Source organism: Melanaphis sacchari, unplaced genomic scaffold, assembly GCF_002803265.2.
Source record: "Melanaphis sacchari strain LSU unplaced genomic scaffold, SCAv2.0 Contig7_pilon_pilon, whole genome shotgun sequence".
In the NCBI taxonomy this organism is placed as follows: domain Eukaryota; kingdom Metazoa; phylum Arthropoda; class Insecta; order Hemiptera; family Aphididae; genus Melanaphis; species Melanaphis sacchari.
In genome coordinates, this window is record NW_020271560.1 from 7592031 (window position 1) to 7616841 (window position 24811).

A 24811-nucleotide genomic window follows, 5' to 3' on the forward strand; every position below is an offset into this window, starting at 1 on the left:
TTGGCCTACTGTGTTTTAGGAATTTCTAACATTTGAATGCTTGGTTACAGCTAAGGGTATTGTACGATTAAAATAATTCAAATCAATTATACTACCAATACTTGTACTAATTTATCAAAAAAAAAAAAAAAAAGAATATATACGACCAAATATTCAAAACTAGTCCATATTTTGAGCAGCCCACCGAGTTATCTTTGGTAGCTCGACAGACCAATCAGAGCCTGGGCAATGCTGTAAAGTTGTATGTGGTTTTAAAACTTTCCTATAATTGGCGGAGTTATCGAAAAACACAAACACTGTTTTAATTTTATCGTCTCGGTGTGACCATTTATAATGCCATTTAATTGATATGAAAAACGCGTTTACTCCTTTACATAGTAGACCCTTCTAATCCACATTGATAATTAATTCGGTATTAAAGTCTAAAAGTTATAAGAATTATGGCCTCTGTACAGAGACTATGTAAAACATAATAAGTATAAGACGTATCTATATATTTATTATTTGTCTTGTTCTATTTTATTCCGTGATTAATAAACACAGGCAATATAGCTATAGTCCGCTATAGATACACGTAGGTATAGCCGTATAGGTTTTAATATATCTTACAGTCGGCGGAACTGTTAATTGTTATCGTATACTGACGTCGTATAGTAATATTAACGAGTTGCTTCTAATTCTAATACGAATTATTAAACATTTATACCTTATATTGGACTAGGTACCGATTACCGAGTAGATGCGTAGGTGTAATGATTGATGTATCCGAATTTGTACCCAAGTAATTTCGAAGATTATATTCGATTTGATTCTCAAATTGTTTTTTCAATTTATATATTTCATTTCATTTAATTTTTTCGAAATTTTATTCCATTGAGGTAAACATTTATGACAATGACAAATATTAGTTAGATTATTACCTTGGTAGTGAGTAGATCTTGGGCATGCTGAACTTTACTAGTTACCTAGTAGCTACTATAATATACATTCTCAAATTTCAATCATATAAAATGTCTATAAAATCAAATCATATAACAACAGCGGTGGTCAGTGGTGATACAATCAACTATGAAGGCGGTCAATTTTAAATCTATCATACAGCACATTAGTCTACTACCACTATTGCGTAATACATCGACACATCGCAACGAAATCCATTTCCTAATGGTATCCGGTGTCAGTAAGTACAATGCTTAATAATGTTGATATTAAAATGTTAAATGAAGTGAAAGCATTTAGTGCAGACCACAGCTACTTATATATACTGACTACCGAAATATTTTTTAATTTATGGTACTAATATAATGTACCGACAACATGGTCTGCAGATACTTTGGTGGCAACTAATATAGGTACACTTGCAACTCGCGCATTCATGCGATACAAATGGACTAAGTTCAAAGTTGTCTATTTTTACGTAAGTGAGTGTAAGTGCAGAAAACTAAAAAAGTGGGGCTATATGTTTCGACCAATATTTCGTCTATGGCGAAAAGATTCTTTCGAGGTTTATATTATTGTAAACAGCGGTTGCATTTGTATACGTGTTTTTGTTTTCGTCGAAAACATTGTCAATTTTTCAATAGTTGTTCTATACTCCTATAGCGGACAAATAGGTATGCTGCATGTATTTTAGGTATATATTATTCTTACTAACCACGAAAAATAGCTTAAGAACCACTATTTTAGTTATATTATTTAAACAATACCTACCTATAATCAGTGGCGTATTTAGGTTTTTGTCATGGGGGGGGGGATATGGCTTTATAAATGAAGATACCAAAAAGAATATTATATAATATTTCATAATATTTTAATTCTTGAAAATTTAATCAATTATTGATAAAAATAATAATAATAATAATTTTTAAAATAATGCAATGACTATAATTATTTGTGTGTATAAATCCCCCACATAAATACGCTACTGCCTATAATAATAAAAAGTTGTGTGGTAAATACTCATAAATACGCATCGGCATATTATATTTGAATGTATAATTTTACAAACTATGTATAAAATTTATTATGATTCATGGTTTAAGATATTGTACATATTTTCCAAAATCATGAATAAATTCTGTTATCATTAAAATGATTAAAATAGCAATTAAAGTAGCGGAATAATTCAATTTTGTGATTCTTTACTGGGCGTTTTATAAAAATAAATTGTTTTCTGTTTACCTACTCCAGCCTGATTTATATTCTTTTCGGGTTTAACAACGAGTCTATAATGCAAACAAATGAATCTATATCAGTATTGATATTATTATTTATGTTAATGGTTTTTTATGAAGTGTTGGTTAATTAAGTTTTATTTTTGTAATACTCTCACTGTTCTCAGTGAATTTTATGCTGATTTCTTTACGTAATTTACTAGGTACTTCCCATCGAATTTTTGCTTATCTATACTCATACATAGAGACTGTAATGGACCACTAACTGTTAATTGAGAATAGATTATTCCATCTCTCACTTTAGTTATTTACCCGGTAACTGGTGAGTGTCATTTAAATACACTTTTGTAGTTCTGTCGACTGTCATCTAGTATTATATTTTATGTACATTAAATATGCAAGGTGGAATTAATGGGGCATAAAAATTGTCTTTTAAATTAATTTGTGTGAAAATAAGTACTTACAATAACCTGCAGTTATAAAATATCATCAACAATTCAAAATATTTTAAAATAGGTGAAGTATTTTCTGATATTGTTTTTAAGCATACCATCACTTCAGTTGCGTCACACAAGGTCACATAATATGTAAAAATGATAATTCGTCCATACAGTCGCAAAATAAATGAAACTCGTAAACCGATTTATATATAATCATGCATATATTATATTCTAATCCAATTTTTGGAGTGTGTCAATATGTGTTGTTTACGTAAGATAATAAAATCATTACTAACAACATTTGTTCATATAAGTAATTAAAAATTGATATTTACTAAAATACGGCAATCTAATCTAATGTCGAAATCTAAATTGAGATGTGAGTATGTGACTGATGCTATTAATACGTTCTACATCTACACAAAATATGTGTAAGTAGTGTTCTTTATATTCATAATTCTATCAGTTATTATGTATCACCATCATCTAAATTCGTTAATTAAATCATAATTATACACAATTTCAATATATTATCTAATAGTCCATTTAATATTTAATATGACAAAGTTACTTTAATAAAAACTTAACCTGTTTTTGGAAATATTGGCCGACTAGGCTGTTGTACACATTATTTAAATACATTTTTACAAATAGCGCAATATGTTATATGTCATATATTTTATTAAAACCAACAATAACTATAAAGCATAAATCACTAACAAAGTTTTTATTTAAAAATATAAAATTATTATATTATATGGATGTTGTCGGTAGACGTTGCCAAATTGCTTCCCGCGCAACGTTTGGATAATGTCCGCTAGAGAGAGCTCGCCGTTTTCGTAATAAGTCGTGTCTGCGACCTACGTTCTCGTGCACCACTCCGAGAATCTTCTGGTCTTTCCTCCGGGCGGCACACCGGTGCGTCGTGCGTGTTTGTTTTTGTTGTTTGTTGTGGCACAGTGTCGACGAATGCGTCGTTGGTCTTAGTTCCGCTGTTACCGTCATGTAAAATATTTATTATTTTTTTCGTTTAATTTGCGATTTTTCGCGTTCTTTTAGTCATTTTTTATTCCGATTCTTATCGCCGTTTTCTCAATTATTTATTTGTTACATTAAAATTATATTTTGTTTAATGCATACACACATTTTACATATTAAAAATCTATTATATATATTTCGCGCACGCATATCGTGTTGAATATCTGTCGTACACTCGCACACGGTGTAGACAGAGTGGTTCAGCTGAATGTGAATTGTCCAAAAACTGCCAAAGATCAGAACAGACGACCACTAATCTTGTTTAACACTCAGTAGCAATTGTCGACCGAGGAATTTAAATGCTGGGCAATTGATTATAAGGTATTATTATAGATAGATTTGATTCCAATATTTCATTGTAATTTAAATTATAGATTATAGATATCAACATACTTCATTATTAATAGGAACGCTAAATCTACATAATTTTTAAGATTTTTTTTGCTATGTACCTCTCACAGTATCATTATCATATCTGTATAATTATTGTTATATTGTCGTAAATTCGTTATGTAGTTAGCACAGTCTAATGCTTAAAAAGGCCTTGTTTATAAAATACTTAGTGTATTTAGAAGAGAAGATATTGACACATTCGTAATTCTTTTTGAAAAATCGTTTTCAATTGTCTTTTATAATATCATCGGATAGGCGTTAAATTGATAGATGCAGTAATATAGGTAAAGTACACATTTACATTTATTATAGTATTGCCGATAATATTGACACAACCATGAACATCAGGATTAACTATCGAGTCTAGAAAGGTTGAGGATTTGAACTTAAAAATCATTGTCATTGATTTGTAATCAACCAAAAGGTATTGATGACATCCGGTAAAGTGAGTGTATGGTTGATCAATAATTATCACCGAAAAATAAACAATAAACGTAAAGGGTTGTAGAGTTAATAGTGCAAAACCTACTCGTAGAAAGTAATTAGCGGAAAATCAATTTGAAATCTGAACATCAATTTTTGTCCGTATACATTTGTATATAGATCTAATTAAAATACAGTAGGTATCTATTTACATTTTCACATTTCTTCTGCGTTTTGTAAAAACCCAATCATTTGTATTATATTGTCGCTTGTTAATAGCATTAATAGGCACCTACACAAACTAATTGTAACGATAATATATATATTATATTTTAGAAATCCGGGGATTTTTTCCATTCATTGTAGGAAATTTCCTATTTATATACACATTTTCACTATCTAATTATGATATAAATAATGATAATAAAAAATAATATTATATTTAATTTAAAAAATAGTTTGTTTATAGTTTTTTGGTAAATATAATATTTTATGGACTATATTTTTATCATAAGAAATATATTATGATTTTATAAATCATATTATAAGCTTCAAAAGTATTAAACATTAGTAATAATATGAATCTATTTTAAACACGTATTTGTTGTCTTTCACGAATACTAGTAATTTACATTTTAAAGTTTAAAATTTACAAGTTTAAATTTGTTAAAAACATATTATTTTCTGTTTCAATAATTAAATAATATTTGCTAAGTATTATAAATTTGTGGTATTTTATGTACGCTAAGAATAAAGAGCAGGTATTTTGTTTGGTTTAAAAATTATTTTTTAGAATTAAATGCTATTCAAATTATCAATACATTTAAGTAATAAGAGGATTTTATCTTTATTAATCCGCTGCATTTATGTTTACTAGATATTAATATTTGGTTCATAATCTCTTAAAGAATGGAAAGTTTTTGACATTATTGTTATTGACAATAATTGTCTTCCAATTATGTATTTGGTGTTTGTCCAAAAGGATATTGTTAATGGTGAGAGTTTAATAAGAAAACAATTATGCGCCAAAAAGTTAGAAAGCGGTCATCAAAAATGTTTTTATTTTATTACTTATCTATAATATTTGTATAAATAATAATCTATAAGTATCTATTATGAGCGATTTATTTTTGTTTGATACCTTTAAAGTATGATAAATATAATAGTAAGTTCTTCGTAGATGTACACCCATTAGTCATTTTATTTTAAAATATTAAAAAATACGTTTCAATGGCTTAGAAATAAGAATGAAAACAAATAGTCATTATAAATACATTAAGATTCTGCTAGTATAAGAAGCCAGTATATTATCCCCAGGTATCTTCTTTAATTGACTAATCTCTGGTTATAATGTGTTATAATTTATGATGACTGATGAATTTTGCTATTATTATTTATTATAACTTATATAAAGTAGCTTATAATAATCCATTAGATCCTTTATAATGCTTTTCTAAAAATATTTTCTAAAAAAAAATACATTATATCAATTAACTGTTTGATTCAATACAAGAAATTATGTTTAAAGTTTAAACTAAAATATTGTAATTTTTGCTTGGTTAGTTAACTTATATTAAGTAGTAAAATGTAGGTATAAGTAAATCATTTAAATATTTATACGTACATTATTTAAATAGAAAGTCATACGGAGTTATGAAAACATAAATTTCTTAATATTTATTATTTACACGAGCAATATGAACCTTTTTTTTTATATTAACAGTTACATTTACTCTGAAATAATATTCAATTACTTTATTAAATTTATTTACTATATAATTATAATTAGGTATGCACCTTAAAATTTAAATATATTTTTTATTAAAAAATATAATATATAAATTAGTATTGGTATTAATATGTATTTTTTTTGTGAATATTTTTTCTAGCTAATTGAAACTGTATTTTAAACATTTAAAGTTTTTGACTTTAAGAATGTTATTAGATTAAATAATTGATAGTGGAGGATGGGGTTGATATTGTCAGCACTTGTAAAGAATTTTCAAACCATAATATAATTTGGAAAAAATTGAAGTAATTGTTACTACACATCATAATTTGTTGTTCTTGTAAATATAATAACTGTAAATACGCGAAATTTTTGCCAAATATTAATATTAGTGTTATATAGACATAATAAAATGTTCTAATTATTTTGAATCTTATTCAATTATTTATATGCAAAAACCATAGTCAAGAGCATGATTATTTTTTATAAGTTTTCTTTAACTGGTGCTTAAAGTATCCAAAAAATATTGAAAATACAGAGTCACTATTTTTTTAAAAGCTTTTGGAGTTTAAATATTAACGAAAAAAAACATCGCAAATAGGCGTCTCATTGAAAGATTATTTCGAATATCAAAATTATACCGATATATATTTCATGATATAATAATCATGTACATAGTGATGGATATGTATAACTTTTTTATGGAGAAGTTGTACAAAACTTTAACTGTCCAAAAATAAGTGTTTTCATATATTTATAAATTATAACGCCTGCTTTAAAAAAAAAGTTTATAGTCTATAAAAAGATAATTTTAGGTCAGACTGTTAATTTCCTTAATTCAAGAGCCTATAATGATGTCTTATGTATGTACAATTACTATACTATGAAGTTTAAGGTGTCACGATTTAACTATAAACCATCATATTTTAAAATAATTTCATGGAATATTTATATACCATTTGAATATGTAATGATAACTTAAAAATACTGATATAAAAGTCAATATTAATAAAAAATTTAAAAAAAAACATTGAAATTAATTATTTAATTAAAAAATTGGTATTATTCTAATTGAAAAAAAATAGTCTTTATATATATATATATATATATATATAAAGACTGGTTTTTACTATAAAACAGTATCTATATAGCAGTCACATATAGTTTGTTATAAAATTAAAAAATAAAACCATCTTTTTTTATTATTTTTAAATAAATTTAAAACTAATAATTAGTATTTCAAAAAACATCGATAGGATTATCTACTAAATATTGTTCTTTATATATAATATATACACGTACTTTATATTTTAAGTATTTTTACCACTTTTTGATGTTATATTTTGTTTGTTTTGAGTGGACATAATTATACTACTAAAAGTTATTTGATTAAAATAGTTAAATTAAAGGAACCAGTCTAAGTAAATAATCTTTTAAATCTGTTTTATTTCATAGACTATACATTTTATGCGAGCTAAATATGAGCAATCATTTAGCTTATACATACATTATTAAATTTATTTTGTATGTTGGTCAAATAATGGTTAAGTCTATTGAGTACAAGATAATTTTATCTAACTTTTAAGTTTATAATAAAATACCTTAGTAAATAATGCTTCCTACTTAATACTTAATACTTCTTGAGGCTTACCTACATGGAATTCGTGGTCTTATCAGTTTATTTTTTTTATATAATTAATTATTTTCAAATTATTCTATGTTAATAAAAATATTAGATCACTCAATGCATAAACATTAGATTAAGCTGCACTTTAAGAATAATATATATATTTACTATCATCTAAGTTTATTAAAGTCATTTTATTTATATTTTTATAATATAATTCATAAGAAATTAAAAAAATAGTTTTTACTAAATGACATTTAAAAAAAAAATGAATTAGGAAACTTTGATTAATAACTGTAAAATGTTTTTATTTTAACTACGATAAATAATGAAAACAATAAATTGAAAAGACCTTTTTAATATGTGCCAGTCAACAATACAAAAATATGTGTCAAATTTAATGATGAATTATTGATAATTATTCACAAAAATTATTATGAATAAAGAGAACGAGTGTGGGTCAGGATCTATTCCTAAAAACAGTCCTACAACGTACCTGTATAAATCTTTTATTATTAAAATATTCATAATTTATTAAGTTGATCTAATTTTTGATAAAAACATTGAGTATAGCTTATAAGTTATAAGTCAATATCGATGTACCTGAGAAAAGAGCAAATTAATTTTTGGTAAAAATAACTCAAAATTAGAATATTTTGAAAATATCATCGTACTTTAGCACTAAAACCCCCTTTTTGGTGCACTATTGAGTAGCTTACATGTTATTATATATTTATTTATAATTAAATAATAATAATAATAATTTAGCAAGAATATAACAATATTACGTATTTAGATTTATCAATACTTTACATTAATATATTTTATTATAATATACTATATATTTCTATAAGGTAATGTTAAATATTGAATGGCTATTTATAGTGATTAGTGAGACATCATCGTTTTATAAGCAGGTGTTATTTTGTGCTAGTTTCTCTGAGGATAGGTTAATACTGTCATTATCTAGTTGGTTTTGTCATAAATTATTTAGTAAAATAGGTTGAAATAGGTTCTTTAATGCCTATGTTATAATTTATATTTACTGAAATTCGGGAATATACAATTACTTAAATTTTATATTTTAATAAAATTAACAAATTCAAAAATTTATAACAATATTTTTTTTCATTAATTCTAATTGGCCTATTACCTAAATATAATTAACATAAAAAATAACGTCTTAAGTATTCATAACTTAATACAATTATTAGTATTATATATATTGTTAAATATTGTTCTTAATCCTAGATTTATGATTTATTTTAATAAAAGTAATATTGTAATACGAAAACGAACATACCTAATTGTTTATAGTAGCATTATCAATATTATCATTATCTATAAAATTAATGGTTATTGTTTAAATAATAAATTGGTAATACTACATTTAAAATTTAAATTCATGTTTATTGGTTTACATATTGTAAACATAAAAAAGAAATAGTTTTAAAATTTCCAGGAATTGGTAAAAATGTTGGCATTTATTGTGAATTTTAGTACGTAATTTACTACCTATAGAATTTGAATCGATATGAATTTTGTTCGTATTTAATAAATACGTAGTTTTAAATAAAAAAATTTATGACTCGAAGATTTCATATGATCTGTTAATACCCAGGACGTATTGGTGAAAGTATTTTTCGGAGCTTTTTCATTGTTTTAATGTACCTATTGTTACTCATGACAATCGTCTAGAGATTGCTTATCTGTATGCTGTAGTTTATTTGGATCTTGAAAATAAAATAAATTTTTTTGTAATTTCTCAACGTCTGCGTATAATGTTACTGTTGGACAAAATATCGTTTAAACTTTTTAATGACGTACGAGTAGGTACATTATAATATGATACATAATATAATATTATACTTTCTTAACATCTTGGCGGCTTTACCACATCGGTCGAGTTATTGTGATAATTAAAAATAGGTACAGGTACACGAGTAATATTGCAGATTTATCATTCGTCATCGTGATAATATTTGTTATTATTATAATAAATTAATATCCAACACTTAAACCGTGTTTACCGCTTAAAAAAAGTATACCTACTAGAGATGTTATTGTGTGCCATATATACCTAGGTACTGTGTTGTGTGTACTATACCTATACCGAGAGCGGTTTGGTATAACAACAACAAAAACAATAATAACAACAATAACAGCAGCAGTAACAATCACACCGACAACAGTGAATGCGTGGTGATCTGCTGCGTACCTTATCGTCCTATCACGGACACCGACGCCCGTAAAATAAACAGGATAATAATAATTATTATATCGCACCGTGCGGCGGCGGTGGTGGTGGCTGCGACGTTCGTGCGGTGTTGCGTAATACAATCCCGATGGCATTTGGGAAACAAAGACTGTCGGGGAAACATTCAGGTCGTACGTTCGACGAAAGACGTTGGTGAGAGGGACAGAGTGCGAGTGAGCGAGAGAGCGTTCGTCGGCGGTCGGATGAAATAAGGTGCTCTCCGGTCGGTCTTATCTTTGGCGTGCGTGAGTGCGAGTGCAAGTGTGCGTATCTACTACGTGTACGCGGGTGCGTGTATCGCCGAGATGGGAAAGAGGGAGTTAAAAATAAAATAAAAAAGGAAAAAAAAAATAAATACCAATCCAGTTTTAATAATACCTTCGCGAGCAGTGCCGTTCGCGTGCGCCGCGTGTTCCGCGCGTCTACTTAAGACGTATAATATACAACAAAAGTGTGTATATAGTTAAATTGTCGCTGCGGCTGGACGCCGCCGCCGCCGTCGTCGTATAGCCGACACCGTCGCCGCGCGCCGACATCTGGCAAGCTATTTTTTCCCTCCTATAGTTATGTCACAATGCCGTGAGAACGATTTAGGGCGGAGGGGACGGCCGGTGTATAAGAAATAATAATCACAATTTGTAGCGAAACGTACAAATAAAACACCTTTACTGTACCTGCGGTTATGTATTTCTATGTATATAACCAGTGGCGGATCTAGGATTTTTGTGGTAGGTGCTTTTTTGTTCATAATAGTCCTTAAGTACTTATTATGTACAATTTGGGGTAAAAAAAAATTAATAATTTGGTACTTAAACAGTGAGGAAACCCAGTCTTGCATTGTGCATGTATTTTAGATGCATTACATAGGTAATTAAGCAATATAAAAATTATAAACAATTCAAAATATATTATTTTTTAATAATTAGGTACATAACAATACAATGTAATATAATGTAATTTTTTGTTCTGTAGGTAGCGTGTACTAAAAATTCGCCACTTGGCGAATTATTTGTAATTTTTTTATAAAAATACGCAGAACAGTGGGTGCTTCAGCTTCCAAGCACTCCCCTTCCTAAATCCGCTGCAGTATATAACATTATAGTATTCTCTATCAAAATTTTAACTCATACTATTCTATTTTGACACATGGGGTACCTAATACCTGTATTAAGCATCAAAAGAGTATGCGTGTGCGACGTCGACCTTGAGCGAAAAATTATTGTTTATTGGGACAGGGCGAAATCAACGTCAGCGTTTTGTATAAAATATTATGTGCACATTACACGGCCGCATAGGTTTATAGCTGTTATAGGTATATCATCAGCGTGTCCGGTGAAAATCATTCTCGTCGCGAAAACTCGCGATTTTCATCACGTCGACCTCGCCCCCATTTGACCGCCAAACGTTCGCGCATAATAATATGATTATAATTAAATGTTGAGATATTATCCGTTGACAGATTTGATTTGTCGCTTATGTCCTTCCAACAGTGTTCGCGCGCGCTCACGACATCAGACGCCCGCGCAACAGTTATTTCTAGAATTTTTGGTGGCCATGTTTGGTGAATTATATTATATTATACGACTAAGATTTTATAAAAGTTCTATTTACCATGTAATTATGTGGAATTTACAATCAAAATGACATGGAAAGAAATGTAATTCCGTTTTTACTTTTATAATTCTTTTAGCCAATTAAAATTTTCAAATATTACAAATACTGAAATACCTACACCTATATTTTCTAAGTAATTTCAAATGTTTAATGATCATAATACATCTTTTCATGCAAATTAAAATGTATAAATCCTTAAAATTAAAACCTATTACTATATCCAAGTTATATTGTTAAATATAAATGTATATGTTTAAATTTAATATATAATGCTCAAATTAATTACAATTTCTATTAACTATTGCGTTAACCTAAGTCTTCTGATACCTGCTTGAGGTTTATAGCAATGTAGATTTAGACATGTTCAATGTATGTGAATATTTGGTTAGGATAGTTATAGGTACCTACATTAGTTTTCAGCGGTGGAAAGATATATATATTCACTGTATTTTTCGCGTACGCGGATAATAAGAGCGGAACGAAAGGCGTCAATGATTTATCCGGTCTTGTGGAGTTTTATTTTTACCATATTATTATCATTTCGGTTTGGAGTTTTAGCTATGTTACCAATAGGTACTGCCTTGCTGTTAACGTTGTTGTCGCGAACATTATATCTTTACTCTATATAGTAATAGTAATAATACACTAAGAATATAATCTTTCATTTGTCCAAAACAAATTATGGAACTACCATTATACACGAAATATGTATCAGCGTGCTCAAATTGTTATAAACAGTGTTGGGTATAGGTACAATACTTACCAACTTAAAATTTTTTTTCGGGTCGGCAGTTCATTGCGTGGTGGTTTTTGAGTTCAGTAATTTATATTGCGTAAATTATCATCGTGGTAAATAGAGTTGGTAATATATTATATTGTGTAGATATGTATTACGTTATCATTGTGGCTAACTAATAACCGATCCGCTGTCGCTAAGATTAAAAAGTTTCAAATTTGTGTCGGCTGAATTATGGTTTTGATTGAAAACGATTAAGTTGATTACGTTTTCATATTTGAAGGGAATAGATTGTATTAATCATATCATTGTACATTGTACAATTTTAATTATTTTTTACTGCTTATTGATAGTTTTAGTTGTAAACTTATTTATGTTTATGCATTTTAATTATATAATACAATATTATAATATAGTTACTTAACACTTATTTGTAAACAGATCTAAAAAGTATGTGGTATATTAGGTATTGTAGATATATTAAAAATGATCTGCCATACCTCATAAACAAAATTGATTTGAAAAAAATTAATAATTAGAGGGTACCGGATACTGGTTTTGTATACCTGTTATAACATCAATATAATAATGATGCTCGATAGTTAAAAGTTTAATACATTCCAAGAATATCTGTATGATTTACTATATTTAGTCTTTTATTCATGGTAAGAATACTGAAGTGGCATAATTGGAAATAGTGTAGGTACACATGGGTTTAATATTTATATTAGAATATAGGAGTGTAAGACCGGCATATTAATTTAATAAATATAGTGTATTATGTACCTATTACCTTTTTAGTAAATATTATTACAGATTATTGTACAATGCCACTAATTATAATAAAATATAAATTTTACTTAGAATTTAGTACATATATATTTTATCGACTCTTTTATTTATATTATATAAAAACTCTTAACTATGAACTAATAATTATTAATTATAATTGATGTTCTAAAAATATAATCTATTTCAAGATTTGTATAAGAATTGTTCTTTTTTTAATAGTATAATTTTTGTCTAACACAATTTAAAACATTCATGTAATCTAGGATTCTGTCAATCGAAGTTTTTGTTACAACTATTGGGAAGTTAATTTAATTCCATGCAATTTAAAATAGATAGCTATGATATTATCTACATAATGGTTTATTTTTGACTGATGAGTCATAATATGGTTTATACTCATATAGTCACTTATATTCATTACTATGAATTATGCACCTGTACCACCCACAGACTACCATATGAAATGATAATAAACCCGGATTTAATATTAATTTATTAAAATATACAACTTATTTTATTTCTGATCATTAAAACTATTTATATTTTTATTAAGGGATATTGTAAATTTTATTTTATGCTGAAATGTACATTATGCGTAGTGTTTTAAAATTTTCTAGTTGAATATTATTGAAGCAATACCCATTACTCATTAGTCATTGTCCATTACTTATTATTCATTAAATTTTGAGTGTAGTAATATAGAATTCTTGTAAAATTCATGCGATCTAATAATTAATTGTCATAAAGTCATAATGAATTTTTTTTGTTAGCAACCCTATAAATCATCTTATTTAATATTCTCAATTCAATGGATAAATAGATCATAATAGTTCTAGTTATGTGAAAAAAAAAGTTTACGGTAATCATCTTAATAGAATATTCTTGAAGCATAATAATAGTACCTATATAATAATATGAGTGTATATATTATAACGTTTGATTAAAGAGAAAAAATATTATTCATTTCTAATACTGCAGATTACTTAGATAAATAAATATTGTTAGAAATTTTCTTTGGGTGTTATTTTAAAAATAATAAATATTTATGTATTTTAATTTTTAAATATGTTTGCGCCAGTAGCACACCTAGTATTACATGGGCGTGATTAAATTTTCTGCGCACACTTTGTTGACTTAGCCCCCAATTTACCAATTCATGGACCTAGTACAATTTAAAATGTTGGATCCTCTAAATATTTAAATACTTAAGTAATAATTAATAATTATATTGGTTGAAATATAATTATGTAATATACAAGAACATTATACATTTTTAGTACCTGCTCTTAATAACGTAATATTTATATTACGTATGATTAAAAAAACTAAAAAACATTTTTTTTTTTTTTAAACAATTTATATTTTTGATTTTAATAATATTTTTATAAAACTAAATTTTTAAAGCAAACTTTGTTGAAGTGTTTATAAAAATATTTAGATATTCTGTTCTGAAAACTTGTCAATAATATCGGCGAATCTCAGGGTTGTTGTGTAAAAAAATATAGTTGCAAATTCAACTTATTTTATTTACTTATTGTCGGTGGATTCTTTCGAGCGGGTCCAGTGTAATTGTCCTATATGTCCTTGGATAATATGGTCCTATAGGCTATAGTGGTACTGACCAGAAATTAGCAAGTCTAGTACATATAATTAGCTATCAGTTTGACTTCTAAGTCTTTTAATAACGCCATTCATGCGTAATGAAAATATTCCTATGTATTTATTTTATTATGTCTCTTAGTTCCGTCGAACGAATGCATTTTCTTCATAACTGTTCTATGTCACAATTTAATACGTTCAGCAGCATCGGAGTTCGTTTTAGAATTATGTATTACTTCTTTGGTAGTGACGACAGAATACGAATATAAAAAAAAAAAAAAAAATGAAAAATAAAGTACAGGAGAATTCATCGTTGTCATATGACAAACAACAATAATAATAATAGTAATCACGTTTTGTGCCTTACAAAATATTTTTTGGCCACGTCCCGAACAAAGTATTCGTTATGGAGAAGAACACAGTTTTAATAACGAAATAATACGCTTATATATCAGTAGACTATAGTGTATGTATAAGTATATAATATTTGAAAGAGAGAAAAAGACCAATAACCGGAGGAGGATTATTTGGACGGAACGCAGAGCACATGTCACGTTCACATCACGGCACATTATCGCGGAGATGGGTCGACGGCCAATTGACATGGCTACTAATCGAAAATATCGATCTACACACCTTCGCCGTCGTTGAAATTATTATTATTATTACTATTATTATCATCAATATCATCATCATCTATATCATCATTGTTGTAGTATACGTTGTTGTCGTTCTTGTTACATGCGTGTATGTGTGTATTGTGTGTTCGGTGAATTCTGCATCTTGTATATTATACGGTAGCAACGATGGCAGCGGCTTCGGCGGTTTACAGGCGCCAAATATTGGAAAAAAGCTTTTCATTTATATGACGTGTAAGCACACCATTGTTCGTTTTTTGTACGTAAATGAATGCAATCCAAATTTTTTGAAGAAATTCAGACCTGGACGGTTTTGGGTTCGTTATATTTGGGGCTGCAGCATAATTATAATTGCATATCATTAAGCCCCTTATTGAGATTAGCTATATCATTGACGTCGACTTTTGTCTATACTTGATATATATAATATTGATACACTTAATACGTCGTCTGAACGAACTTTAATGAGGACACTAAAAAACGCAGCTATATTTAGCGTATAAATAAGAGTACACGCGATGTACCGGTCTAATTTTTTTCTGTACGGTGAAATTTGTCACATTTCCGAATTATATGAAATTCGAGTAGAATAAAATCGAAACATTCCAGTCATACTGTTTATTTAATTAAAATCCATTATTAAGAAGAAGGTAATGCTGCTTTCGATTAACGCGATGCTGGTTGACATTCGTGTTTAAAATTATACATTTTTCATGTAAGAAATTTAGACCTGGGTGACTTGCCGTTATGATTGTGTACATAATGTTAGGCGTTGGTCACTTATTTTCATATAAAAACTAGTTGAATGAATTGCAAATTGCTCGCTTATAACAAAGTGATAAAATAAGTCTGTACAAAATAAATTGAATTAAGTACTTTGGCCGTATAATCTATAGGTTTAAATCTGTTGATTTATGTATTAACTTAATTTTGATTTACTCCTATATTCCATTTATTTTCAGAGTAGAATATAGTTGAATAAAAGCCATTCAAGTTACAATAGGAACGTACCTGTGTATTTTATATGCGTTAGTCGTTAGCTTTTTAGGAGTTGGAGTTGTCATAGTGCCCTACTATTTTAAAAGTTTTATAATTTATTATATTTATTTAAATTGTATTATAAATTAATATATGCATCACTTTTTTTATTTAATAGAAAAATATGATGACTTTTTTAGTTAAAAATCTATTAGTTAACAATAGTAATATTATTTGTGTAATGAATATAATTTTAAAATTGGACTTGCACAATAGTTTTTTTTTTCTTTTTTAAAAATTAATTTAATCATATATGACTGCCATTATCAATATATTTAAATTAAATTATTTCAATTCTTTCTTTTGTGTAATAACTAACTATTAATTAACAAATGGTGACCACGAAACTTTTGTAAAAATATTTTTGTGATACTTAAAAATTTTTTTTTTATTTATTAATATTAAAATGTTTCAGCACATTAGGTACTATTAAAAGTACAGTTAGAAATTTAAAGATATAGTTCATTATTTAATAATTAATAAGAATATTTATGCAGTATACAACTAGTATACCATTTAACTTTAATCTTTATATTTATTTATTTTTTATATTTAAATAAATTTTTGTCATATTATACAACATACTTTAGTATTATACATATAGAATATTGTTTTTACGAATATAAAATAATAACCATTATTTAAGTTGAAATCTGAAATTAAGTGGTATATTGATTTACTTTCTTTTTAAATTTGGTAGTTAAATTATTATCGTATAAATTTTAATATTAGATTATTGCAATATCGTTTATTTCCTTTATCATAATTGCATAAATGTAGCTAAATTATTATCTATAAATCATATGATATTTCAATGAGTATTAATTTAAATAATATTAGTTATTACAATAAGCTATGAATTAAATAGGTAATAAGTATTCTAATTACCCATTTAATGAATTATTTTATCATTTATTTAAATTAAAAATATATTAAATTTAAATAGTTTATATGGTAACCAATTATTTGATGTTTGGTTTAGTTCATTATAGTTATATTTAAGCTAAATATTTAAATTTTAAGTTCAAAATATTTTTTTTAAATAAAATACTAAAACATTTGCTACAAGAAGTGTTATTTGAGTTATTAATAAAACTAGAATTAAATTATTATTGGTACATGAACTCGGATTATATAATATAATAGTAGGTATTACATTTATACATATGTGTATACTAAAAAACTTCAATGTATTCATTTACACTTGAAATATGATAATAATATATTGAGAATATTAATATTATAATAAATATGATACTAATTTATTGTTAGGTTTAATTATAGTATGAATTAGAATGTTTCAAATCGTATTTGTTTCCTTACATGCATTATTATTTATTATGTAATATTATTAATTGTTAGGAGGTATCAGTAATTATTTAATTTTGTGTTGAATTTATACTGATTAAATGTAGAGGGAAGATTCAATTGAAAATCGAATCTTCTTCTAAATTTCTTAATACATTGATTTCTAAGCAAGCAAATTGTTTCTTATATCAAAGAACTTAATAATTAACTTTTACTCGTATTTCATAATTTTTGTACTTTTTTAATTAGTCAATACATTTTTTATATTTTGAGGGCATTTATGTAAATTTTATAAGAATGGATACAATTTTATAATAAATGAGCTTATGTAGGAGTTTATCCCTCCTATAAAGAAACAAAATAAGTATCTAGAAAAAATATTATGTTAGGTTTATATATTTTTCTTTTACATGGTGGAAATAATATGTTTATTATAATAAATACGTTATTATTATTATTATTATTACTATACAATAATTTTAATTTTTTATTTTGTTAATGAAAAAATGTATAGCATATATAAATAACAAATTAATAAAATAACATTCATTGTAAAATCAAAACACTTTTGTTTCACTCTGAGTCCAAAATGCATATAATTATAAGTTACAATTTGTAAAAAAAGAAACCATGTAGGTATTACTTATTAGTAGTGTAAATTTAGATTTTTGTCACCAGACGAATTCATATAGCTAGGGATGTATTATAAATCGATACGTTTTTGAGTGATTTTTATTCCGATATTTACCGGAATCTTTGGTTTTTTTCGCTATAAACGATAAATGTTCAATATTTTGAATTAAGTGGATCTTCTACCTGCATAATATGAAAAAATAAATATTATTCAGTTAGGAGTACAAACATGAAACCGAGATTTCTATTAGATACTCCATTAATATAAAAAATGAGAAGTTTTTTTTTTGAAATGTTTGAAGTTAATGCATTTCGGCTATCGTATTATTTTATAGATTAATCTAATGTTCCAATCAAGTAAAGATTTAGATTAAAATAATTATAATTTATTATTGTGTGGAATAGAATGCTAATGAATTTTAGACTACTATATATTTATTATTTAATGATGTCGTTGTTAAAAAAAAGTCAATGAATATTAATGGTTTTTTGTCGGCCTACACTCTATTTATGGATAGACTGAAGTGAATAAAGCGAAACGATTTTTAACCAAATCCGTGACCTTCCGTAAGTGTGATTTATCTAATGAAGTGGCAAACTCTGGTGAAATAATTAAATTTATCATTTGCCATTTTAACTTATATACTATATCTCTTAATGGATTTTATTGTCGACTATTGTTAGTTTTGTTAGTTTATACTTCATTGATTATCAATAGATTGTTGTTTGATTATTTTACACAATAATTTGTTAAAGCCAGTTATTTTAAACGTATTTATTATACATATTTTTATACAGTAATACAGTGTAATATTTCTATAATAATATGATGTTTTAATAATACATGTTTTGTTTTGACTTTTTTTGGTCTTGTGTGATAAACGCGACTTACAAGTATCTGATTATTACTGCAACTGTTAATTGTCGAGTGTGCAGTAAAATTGTATTGTAACGTTATAATTTATAACACATGCAGATCATTTATTATGCGTGGGACGGAAAAAAGAGTTAGTTGACAAATAACAATACGTATTCGCGATATTGCAGTAAAACGTCATATTTGGACGATGCATGTGGGTCATACACACCGATACACAATAATCTCGCGATCGTCAAGGTAACCTAACCATATGTACCCATATTATGTGACGTAAAAGATTTACTTTTGAAGACTGTCGTTCGAGGAAAAAAAAATGATACGTAATTTTTCATGTATGCTGCGAGAACTGTCATCGCACGAAAGCCACTTGTTGCGTTTTAATCTGTTCATGTATACATCATACGAAGTCGACGATGAAAATCGTGTAAATACGTAACTCGGATAAGTCGGAGTATTATTTGTTTTTTTTTTTAATATGTACATCGTTTTCTATGATCAGGGACGTGATTGACTTGTGCGTAACTTTATACATGTACCTACATAATATTATTTTCCTTATAAACTTCACACACACACACACACACACATACATACACACACACGAGTTGGTGGCGGCGGGTAGATTGTATATAAATATACATACACACGTGACGAACGCGAATATGGTGCACGGCACGCCGTTACCTGAGAAATATGTGTGACAGTACGAACGACATCCTCGTCTGGTGGCCTCGAAACGAAACCGGTTGTGCCGTATATGTGACCCGGTGCGCGTTCGTTCGCTGGCTCTAACTCGCGAGTTTGCCGGCGTGGTAACGGTAGTGCTGCTCCGTTACCGGTCCATGCAAATATCTCGTACGCATTTTTTTCCCGTCGCAACGGCAGCCACCGTTTTTTGACGCCACACATTTCACAAATTTTATGTGATGATCGATGTTTTTACTTTGTTTTCAGTATGATTCTCGTTGAATATTTTAGTGTTCTACACAAATCGATGTACTGTAATACACTCTGCACCTTTTGGTATTAGGTATTATGTATGTAGTATACGGGGTTCAGGAATTAAAACATTTTAAACATCTAAAATCATCAAAATAAGCGTTTTAAAAAGTATACAAAATCTTCATTATAATAGCATTTAAAAACATTAAAATAAGAATAAAATAGTAAGCCGACTTTTTAGTTTTTTACCTAAAGTTATCGAAATAAATAATTAGGGTTTCCTTTTATAGAACGTGACATAATAGTGTCTATAAAGCACTCCACCAAATTTAATGATGTCAAGTCAAGTCAAGTCAAAAAAAAAAAAAATAAGCAAATGCTTAAAGTTCCGAACCGCGGACTTGCTAGACTTGTGTAACTAAATGGCTGTATTAACTTATATATATATATATATATATATATATTATAAATATTAATAATATATGGATTATAAACTCTAAAGACAATAATATTGTACCGTAATGTATAGGGTGGCATAAAATTCGTAGATTATTATATTGTTATACACCAAGTGTATCGTGTGCATAGTGGAACAATGAGGACGAAAAATGATCAAGAACCAGAACGTTGCGAATTGTATACGTGATCACTGATCGCGGCAATAGTTGTGGCGCGGGTGTAATATATATATAGGTGTAGAATAACATTAAGCAGTGTGCGACGAAGGTGACCGATTTTTCTGGTTTAAACGCCGACAAAATGATAATAAATATTATAATAACTGCAATAATAATAAATAACGTTTGTCATTGTATTTCTGTCGTGTTGTGTTGTCACCACTACTACCAGTCGCCACCATCATCACTATCGTTGCTTGCCGCCGGACGAACGGGTGCGAGAAATCGTAAATATTTTTTTGACTTACAGCCGTGGTACACGCGTTGTACTGTACATCGCCGCCATCGCCACTGGACCGCGGAATGCGGGTCAAACCGTTCGACGTGTTTCCGTCATTCCTATACAACAACCGATTATTAGCATTTATTATTATTACGGACCGCAGTCCGGCGGACGACTCCGCGTAGCGTATATAACACGTATATACTCGTTCGTATATGTTATTAAGTCGGTTTTATTATTATTATTATTATGGACTCAGCTGGAGCGATGCACACTTCTCCGGGTATATTATATTAGTATGCACATAATGAGGATTTGTATAATATGATCGAAACGGCGTTTTTCTGGAATCGTTTATCGTAATTCGTAACACTATCTACAGACCTGCTGTTGATGGTAGGTAAACATATTATGCCCGGGGGGGACTGCACCGGTGCGGTGGGGGCACGCTGTCGCTCCATAGGAGTCGTTTCCCGGCAGAGAAACAGCGGTAATCTTCACGATTGCGGGCGTAGTGCCGCTATGGCTCCCCTCTTCCATAGTAATGTTAACAATTTGTTGTTCTGCAACGCGCGCGCCGTAAATTATTCGTAATATTCGCGTGAAATAGTAACTTTTTTGGTGTTTTTATGCGTAAATCACGCGAAAGAGAGACTATAAACGCCCCGCGAAAGAGCAACATGTGTTTACATAAAATAATAATAATAATAATAATAATAGTATCGAAGAGTATGTTATGTTCGCTTCTTTTTGCAAATTACCACATCGTATAATAGGTACATACATTGAATATCACTGCGATGATATTATGATGATATACTACAAAGTTACTTATCGTGTAGGCATAACAAAATGATGATCATTGTGTTTAAATAATTTGATCTCCATACTAAATTATTAAATGATTTACAATACTGAGCTATATCATTAACCAACACTATAATGAATAATTAATATAGCATAATAATGTGTTCAATTACTCGTGGGACGAGGTTAAGGTTGCTGAACTTTTAGCGACTAACAAAATAATTGTATTGTACCTGGCAGGCTACAGCTTACTATATTATATCAGTAAAATATCACGATAATCATGACATCATATTTTATTATCAATATCCGTAGTAGAGAGAGTTTAGATACTTCTTTGGAGATTTATTTATTTGTTAAATAATCTATTTTATGAATTAATCCACAGATGGTTCTGAAAGAGTAAAATATATATTTTATGTATATCTTATATTTTTACATATCATACTTCAATGTTATAGTGGAGGTTATACGTAATTATTATTTCAAATATTTAGTTACACAATATATATATATATATATCATGTATTATCTATTAAATTCGTATACTTAGTTATAACGTTGTCTTATTGTTTATAAGTTATTATAACAATGTATAAATATTATAGTACTGTTGAACTTAATATTTGCACAGGTATATATTTAAACTTTAAATAATACCTGTATGTTAAAAAATATTACATTTCACGTTACATCATGTTATGATTATTTTAATGACTTATGATGATGGGTTTTCGGTCTTCACGGTTTTGCTATTCAAACAAACTGTACATATTTTAAAAAGTAAAAAAAAAAATACTATCGCGGAGCCAAACACGCATATTGATTTATAATGCAGGCATGTGTACGTATTTTAAATATTCATAATTTCTGACGAATGGCTCATGAAATGTATAGTATTCATCGCTGACCGATATATTTAACGATTCCGATTTTTAAGTAAGGGCTTCGCCATGCCGTTTGTCCGTGAGCGGTGTTATTATTATTGTGTATAGGTAATAACGGAAATAAATTCGTGCAGTTATTTTCTTACGTGATCGGAGTAGGGGACCCCTGTAAGTTATATTATTATATTTGGTCATAATCATATGAATATAGACGAGTCATCTGTGAGTAATGTTGGATCATATTTATAATTTTTTTCACCTCCTGGCAACAGTAATTATCTCTAGCACTTCTTTTCTTGTATATTTTATTCAAAATATCCTTGTTTCTTGATTTAATATTGACAAAATAGTCAATATTATATTTTCTTGATCAAGTTATGAAAAAATAAATATTTTTAACTAAATATTTTGCTACCTCCAGGCTTGATGTGTCTAACCGAGCCCCTGCTTATATGTACTGGTATTAAGTTATATATCAGTAAGTATTGTCGGTATTGTACAAAGCTATAAAATTATATGCTGTCATATTATTTCCTTCTCCGAGGACTTTTGTTATAGTTTTATGCCTTTTTAAGACTCTTATATATCTAATGGTGATACTTGAATTGCCACTACTTATGCCATTCTGACTCCAAATCGCCATTTTTCTATGATATGTGACAAAAAGTGATCCGTCAGCATTTGGGATCCGTTTAAAATTACCACGGCGAGTAAAGGTCAGCTCTATTTACAAATAACAATGTTAATCTCACCGTAGCTGGAGTATTGAATTACCGCATCCCCTTCACACAGTATATGTGTATTAAATTCAAAAATATAATGATACAGCACTTGGTCGTTGGCGAAAAACTAGTTTTTAACTCTGTGATGTGGTTAGTTGAAAATGAATAGTTACGACGAAGAGTAGAAGTAATAATGTATAGATTGATTGTATACCAATATCGAGTAAAGTATACATACGAAGGACGATTTGTGATGTATGTACCTGCTTGTTACGTATATTATTATATTATTATTAATGTACATTGTACAACTTTTATAGAAAAATACATTTTTTCATATATTTACTGAATTTTTTTTCCTATGAAATTCTGAATGCCATCATTAACTTCTTTTTACACATTTTATTTGCCGTTAGGTTTTTTTTTTTTTACCTTTTACGGAGAATGATCGATGTATGACGGAAAAAATTAGAAACAATGAACATAGGTCAGTATATAATATAAAGACAAAATAGCGGAATATGAGTGTCAGTTTGTCATCACACATAAGATATGCGTATTGTAAGTACGATGATCGACGTGTATGCAACAAATTTGAAAAATAAGACTAGCTTATTCGTATTAATGTGGTTACCGAGTTTATATTATATATATAAAAAATAATGACCGAGTCAATATTTAATACCTAGAATCTAAGACACGACTATTATTTATATAACATTTATTTTTTTTACTATAGTTATTATATTTACGGATGATATGTGTTTATAAAAATCGTCTCGAAGGTAATTAATGTTTTGATCTAAGGTTTCTAAAAACGTGCTTACTTTTGTGTTCATCGCAAATTTTGATAGTCATTCATATTAAGTAATCGAATTCGATGACTGAAAAAAAAAAACAATTCAACCGTTACAAATTATATTTTACTCATCATATTATATAAAATAAAAAGAATAAATAAACAAAATAAAATTTAATATAAAAACTCATTTATAATGATTGTGAGGTTAATGTTCTGCAAAGTTGTGATCCTTGTACGTTAAGCACAATAAAGTGAAGGATATTACAAAATTAAAAATTTAAATTGAATTTATTTTAGTAGCTTATTATACTAATATGTTGAAATTATTTACATATGAAAATATTGTTATTACAAAAATCAATAAAAAAAAAAATCTTTTGGTAAGATGATTAGTATATTAGATGCGATGTAATTATGATGTAATACTAATTT

At 27.8% G+C, this 24811-nt stretch overlaps 1 protein-coding gene across 2 annotated transcripts in view; it reads left to right on the plus strand.

Annotated features, from left to right (window-relative positions):
• The first annotated feature begins 3514 nt into the window (after positions 1–3514).
• The window catches only part of LOC112601739, a 49198-nt gene continuing 27901 nt past the window's right edge, over positions 3515–24811 (plus strand). The window contains exon 1 of one of the 2 annotated variants that reach the window (XM_025349500.1): positions 3515–3973. The gene's annotated coding sequence lies outside the window, so the exon portion shown is untranslated. The remainder of the gene's footprint in view (positions 3974–24811) is intronic. The other variant, XM_025349501.1, reaches the window with a different exon arrangement.